At 45.0% G+C, this 6,935-nt stretch overlaps 1 pseudogene; it reads left to right on the forward strand.

Moving 5' to 3' along the window:
• Nucleotides 1-5,576: 5,576 nt before the first annotated feature.
• Nucleotides 5,577-6,935, forward strand: part of LOC102814465 — a 43,057-nt pseudogene continuing 41,698 nt past the window's right edge.

Below are 6,935 nucleotides of genomic sequence, written 5' to 3' on the forward strand. Positions count from 1 at the left end.
GTAAAGATTTACACCCTCGGAAACCCTGTACAGGGTCGCTATGGGTCGGAACCGACTCGACGGCACTTAACAACAACAACAGAGAAGATATAGTCTTTGTTGGGAGATCCAACTGGGGAGCCTGGGTGTCTCATTCAATTGCTACCACTGCCATTTAGTACCTGTGTGACGTTGGCCAAAAGGTGACCTCTTGGTACAGTGTTATGTGCTCAGCTTCTAAATAGTGATTTGGCTGTTTGAGTCCTTTAGCTGTTCTTAGGGAGAAAGATACAGCAGCCTGCTTCCATAAAGATTTACAGCCTTCGGTAGCTCTACTCTGTCCTGCATGTGTTCTATGTGTTGGCTTTTTACTTGCCAGCAGTTTGTGTGACCTTGCCAAATTACACTACCTTTCTGAGCCTTCATTTCCTCACCTGGAACATAAGAAAAATAGTGACTCCTATGTGGCACTCTGGTAAGGAGCTCTGGTAGCGTAGTGGTTACGAGTCAGGCTGCCAACCTCAAGGTCAGCAGTTCAAAACTACCAATGGTTCTGGGGGAGAAAGATGAAGCATTCTGCTCTGGTCAAGACTTACAGCCTAGGAAAACCTGTGCAAGGTCACTGAATCAGAACTGACTCCACGGTACTTACCAACAACTACAACAATGTGGCACTGTAGGAGTCCTGGTGTGGCGCTGTGGGTTAATGCGCCAAACTGCAAAGCCATTTGAACTGCAAAGTCAGTGGTTCAAGCTCACCAGTCATTCCTTGGAAACCCTATATAGGGTTGCTATCAGTCAGAACTGACTCAATGGCACTTAACAACAACAACAATGTGGCGCTGTAAGATAAAGCATTGGACTGCAAGATTGGCGTTATCAGCAAGATTGGTGTAAGCCACAAGGTCGGCAGTTCAAACTTACCAGCCACTCCTTGGAAATCCTGTATAGGGTCACTACAAGTCAGAAGCAACTCCAAGGCACTTAACAACAATAACATATATGCAAAATCCTAAAACAGTGCCCAGCACACAGAAAATTGTGTATGAAGGAGCTTCAAAAAGATCATGGGAAAATGGAATGAAATGACAATGGGATTTTTCCATGAACCCTTTGAAGCCCTTTTGTTGTATGTGTTTGATTTTTAAAATTATTTTTAAGCTATCATTATCAACTATAAAAATTATTCAGGAAAAAAAAAAGTCTTTCAGTACAAATAGTGCCACGAAGTTTTTAAGCAGCTCTCCTTATGACTATCTGATCTTACATGATCAGAGAGCATTTCAACAAGAAGTGTGTTTCTCAATTTTATTACCACTCCATGCCTCCGAAGAATGAAAAGTCGCAAGCTTCAGGAAAATGATCTAGGAAGGCAGAAGACAGCTGAATGGCTATTCTAGCTTCCTGACAAGCAGGGTGGTGACTTTGTTTTCTAGTGCTGCTATAGTATAAAAGTCATAAGTGGATGGACTAAAAGAACTGAGGAAACTTTGAATTTAGGAGTCCAAATTCAGGACATTAGCTCCAAGAACCTTGTTTGTTTCAACTTGTATAGGCCCCAGGGCAGGCTCCTTGATTCCTTAGCAACCTTCCTGTGGTATCTGTCTTCCCCATCTATGCCTGATCTGTGTCTATCTTTTTATTTTCAAACTCAAAAGTGACATGGTGGTGGCTGTGTGCTGCGGAGTCGGTTCCGACTCATAGTGACCCTGTACAGGGTTTCCGAGGCTGTAAATCTTTATGGGAGCAGAACACCTCATCTTTCTCACACGGAACAGCTGGTAGTTTAGAACTGCTGACCTTGTGGTTCGCAGCCCAATTTGTAACCACTACGCTACCAGAGCTCCTTAAAAGTGACATAGCCTACACTAATACGGCCTCGTTAATACAAGTAGGCTTCAAAAACTTCCTGGAAAAATTCGATTATATTTTATTTCCATTTTTCCATCAACTTTTTGAAGTCTCCTGTATAACAAAGAAAACCTATTTCCAAACGTGATAATAATCCCAAGAATAGGAGTTAAGATCTCAACACATATTTGGGTGGAACACAATTATTCAATCCATAACACAGGAGATATCTTATACCCACTCTCTTGCCTGCTGTCATGCCTACAGAGACAATATTTTTCTTTGTTTTAATCATGAGGAAAAAAATCTAGACAATAAAATTTTTATCTTCCCTTTATTTCTAACCATTCTTAGCAATCTGCAGTTATAAATTTATTGTTTCTGTAAATCCAGATAGTAGTATTAACAGCATGATATCTCTGTGAAACAAATTATTCTTCAGTGACTCTTCTTGAAAGCAAACATAATTATAACAGGGAGAGAAATCTAATTAAATCAGTAATATTTTCAAACCTAATGTTCTGTTATATAGCAATTTGACAGCATTCTTTTTTGCAATACTCCCTCCTGCATTCTATTTGCAAAGTTGTATGGTGTTAAATAGCATGGAGTAATTTAGTGTATGTGATAAGCCACCCAATACATTTCAAGAATAAAAAGATACCCTACTCCAACTCCTGGAAATGGGCCTCTAGACTGCTGTCATCTGTCAGTCCCTTTTTCTGATTGTCACCCTTAAGAGAGTTTCCTCCCCTTAAGTCATGCCTCTCCCACCTCCACCATCAGCCACATCTAACAACCTGTGTATAATAAGAAACAAGTGCTGTCTCCTCAATTCAACTGTGAAATGGGAACCTATCTTCATAATTCCCTGAAAAATTGTCTGAGGCTTCTATTGGGTCTGAATCCCAGGTCAAAATTCTTTCTTTGTCCAATTCCTTCCTTTTCTGTCAAAAGGTGTTGCTCCAAATAGCACTCCCTGGTAAATGTCTGACAAGGAGCTATGGTCTCAGTCCTCACTGGTCCAAGGAGACAAGAAACAGAACACTTTGTCAATCTAAAGAACAAGGCCTGAACATATTTTGCAGGTAATCTACTATCAGCAGGAAAATTGGACATGCAAAATGCAGATTGAAAACCAAAGGGCCTAATTATAGTTATATGTGTGCCTCAACTTCTTGTTTGATAGCAGGAGTAACACATTGGGTCTACATGAGTCAGAATTGACTTCATGGCAAGTAACAGTAATAGCAGCAGCAGCAGCAGCAGCGGAAGTGAAAATCTACTTCACATGTTATTCATCCTCTGCTTCTCCATCTTTCCTCTCCATTCTTTGTCCCACTCTATGAGCCATCAATGCACAAACTCAGTGTAATCCAACAAAACTCCTGTGGTCTACCTATGTTCTGCAACTGGCTAACACATCTTTTTCTACTCTAGACATACAATACAGAAGCCATTCTTTTGTGTAATTTAACAGCCAGAAGCCTAAAACTCCTATTAAGATATATGTATGCTATGCATGGGAAAGAAAAAAGGCTCTCAGAGATTTCTAGTCTCTGCCTATTTATAAGGACTTTCTTTTTCCCTTAGAAAGTCATCACTATGGATAAGAGCAAACTTGATTCCAGTAATTTTCAGTGTCATTGCTCAGCAAATAATAGGTTGATGAATCCATTTGATTATTCTTGAATATGGACTCTTAGCTTTAGTCAGTTGAGTGGATTTCTCTTATCTCCTGAATTGCCCACACTACTCCTTCTGTTCCCAGCCAGCCAGCCAGCCAGCCAGCCAGTTCAAGCATTTCTTTCCCTTCCTAGAATCAGCAAAATTTGTGGAATGCCAAACTCCCAAAACACATTTGTACTTATTCACACAATATATGTCTTTGAATGTCATCCAAGTCAGTATGTGTTACAAATGTGTCACTTGTCTAAATTCTAAGTTTCTGCAAGAAATGTGTATTCTCAATCCTTTTATCTCTGCCTTGATTATTCCTTTCAGAATGCTTTCCATGGGAGGCTCTCAAGATATATAAAACTACCTGGGAACTTCCAGAATTAGAATAATGTATTTCAAGTATCTAAAACGTGAATCTAAGAAAACTATACTCCCTTTTAGGACTCCTGGTATGGTGGTGTAGGATCAGCACTGGACTGTGAACCAAAAGGTTAGTTATTCAAACCCACTGGCTGCTCCTTGGAAACACTATACAGGTCGCTACAGGTCAGAACCAATGGCACCTAACAACAACTCCCTCTTAAGGAAATGGTCTCAATTCCAGGGGGAAAATCCCTATCACCTCATGCTAGTAGTTTTTATGTTTGTTTAAACGATTGCTGTGGTTTGGGACACAATCTTTTTTTTTTTCAGAGATGATAAACTTTTTTTTTTCCCCATTGGAAGTATAACTGATAACCCAATCGACTTTTCCTGAATGAATAACCATACTCCTCTTTTCTAAGTTTAATTTTGTAAATAAATTCCTGCACTACAGGCCATTTATTGGAAATACAAGGTAAATACATAGTAAGTAGAACCTTTAAGAGGAATGTATCTTATGTCCCCTGCACGTATTAAAAATGCTGCTGGCCTATCCTTGCTTGAGAAAAGGGAAGTCAGAATCCTTCAGAAGAGGTGGGGAGAATTCAGTTCTGCCAACCTCCATAAAGCACAACAAATTGTTCCTTACATCTGGCACACAATACCGCACAGAGGGATAACCCCGAGTCCGGAAACGACAATGTCATTGCAGCGTAACAGGTTTTTCTATCAAGTATGAAGAACCAGCAGCAACCACAGGCTGAGGATTTCGGCAGAGTCCTGTTTTCCAGGCGAACTGGCCAAATTTTACTTCCAGCTCCAAACCAGGAAGTTTTTAAAATGGGTCAAAGAAAAAAGCAATGCAGCTTCAGAAACAAAACTAGTCATACTCCAAAAAGGATTGAGGAGTTTCAGTTTGAGACCATTCTCTGGTTTGCATTGTAACCTATAATCTTCTTGCCATACAACAATATTGTTAAGTGCCATCCAGTGCTCCAGACACATGGGTTTGAACTTTGCGGTGAGAAGTCAGTTTATAGCTTACCCTATAGCACTGCTACACACAACAATATTAAGCTTTTCAAAATTTCCAAAAAACAAAGTAAAATGACATAAAACATAGGCAGGAGCGCGCTCTCTTTCTCTCTCTTACACCCACAGCTACGCACTATTTGCTTTTGTTATCCGTTTCCTTTATCTAGACAGACCAGGCTTGGCTAGATTTGAATTGGTAGACTCTTAGCTAAAGCTGAGCAAAGGTGTCTAATTCTTGAGATTTTTAGGGAGGAGGAAGATCGAGGCGTAGAGGCCAGCCACACCCGGGGCACGTTCTCCCGTTACACAACTGCCAGAGGAGTCTGAGCAACTCCAAGGAGGAACCCGACTGACCCACGAGGAACCGAGCAGTTCGCGGTGGGGTGGGGGAGGGCATTGGGTGCACACTCGGGGCGGAGGGTATTAAGTTTCAGACTGCGGCCCAGTACGGCTACCGCGGGGCCCGCAGCCACCCGCAGGCAGGAAGAGGAGGGCCCAGGGTGGAGAGGGTTAGTCCCCGCGCAGGCTGGGGCTGGGTCGGAAAAGCTGCCTCACGGGCTCGCTCGCCGGCCCCCCACTCCCTCCCTCCCTCCCGGCGCTCCCCGCCCTGGCCTCCCTTCCAGTCTCAGCTGCGCCCTTTTGGAGGCTGCGCTTGCCGCTGCCTCGCCATGTCTCAACCCGGCCAGAAGCCCGCGGCTTCCCCGCGGCCCCGGCGCGCGGCGGCCTCCCGCCACACCCAGGAGGTGAGTGGCGCTCCTCCTGGAATCGTAGGGCTGGCTGGGTGCTGAGGGAGCCCCGGCACTACAATAACGGGCCGCCTCCCCTGGGCGGTGCCGGGCCTGCCCGGCCTGGTGCCCTGTGCGCCCCAGGCCGGTAGGGGAAGGGCTCAGGGCTCCGTGCCTGCCGCTGGCCAGGTAGCTAGAGGTGCAAGGCACGCCCGGACTGGAGCCAAGAGTTATGGGCGTCGCACGGGCCGATCAAAGGGGCTCGCGGCGGGAGAAATTGGCTAGTGTAACTTGGGTGCAATGAGGATGGGAGTGAAGAAGAAGTTAACTTCTTTTGGGACCCACAGAGTGGGTTTGTTGTTGTTCTTGTTAGGTGCCACTGAGTCGGTACCGACCCATAGCGACCTTATGCACAACAGAACGAAAAGGTTCAGAGTGGGTAGAGTCGCCTAACTAGACACCCGGATCCAAGTGTTCTGCGTAAAGTCCTGACTACTAGGCGTGGCTGCCTGAAGATGACACATCTTTGCGGACCTGCCCCGAGCCAAACTGGGTGGGGCGGGACCAGGCTGCCAAGGGCGGGGCCCGACTCAGACCACGCCTACATTCCCGCCCACCTGGCAGCTACCCTACTAACCTATCTCAGTGCCAGCTAACTAGGTAAAGGCTGGCAGAGTGTGAGCTCCACGACCCTGCACCGCACCTCGTATACGGCGCCCTCGCCAGGTCTTTCTTCGTGCAGTTCCGGAGCGAACTGGTTCGGTTGTCACCATGGCATTCGCGAGTTGGTGGTACAAGACGGTAATTAGCAGCGGTCGTGTCTGGGCAAGACTGGGGATGGAGTGTGTGGAGTGTGTATGTTTTGCTTTATCCTTTTGGGCGTGAAGACGAAGTTTTGTCCTGGGCTTGGCTGCGAAGGGGTGGGTACAGGGCACGACCTCCTCTGAGACCTTCGAGTTAGGCTCTAGGAAGGCTGGAGGCGCACCCTCCTGTGGTATGTGAGTACGGATGCATCCAGGCTTGAGAGTTGGTGCGCGAGAACTAGCTAGGCTAATCCCTCCTTGACAAGTTGAATGAAACAGGAATTGGAATTGTAGGAATTCTGACCTTGAACGCAAATTCCTTGGATAAACTTGGACACGAGTACCTTGATGAACTCGGACGCCGTTCGCATTTGTATAATGATTTTTGTGGCTGTCCTACCAAATAAGAGTAATTAATAACTAGTCAAGCTGGCACTTGTAATGTTTTGGAACCAGGAAGCGTGATTTCACATTAGATTACTTTAAAAAAAAAAAAAAA

The sequence above is a fragment of the Chrysochloris asiatica genome, unplaced genomic scaffold (genome assembly GCF_000296735.1).
Source record: "Chrysochloris asiatica unplaced genomic scaffold, ChrAsi1.0 scaffold00111, whole genome shotgun sequence".
NCBI lineage: Eukaryota > Metazoa > Chordata > Mammalia > Afrosoricida > Chrysochloridae > Chrysochloris > Chrysochloris asiatica.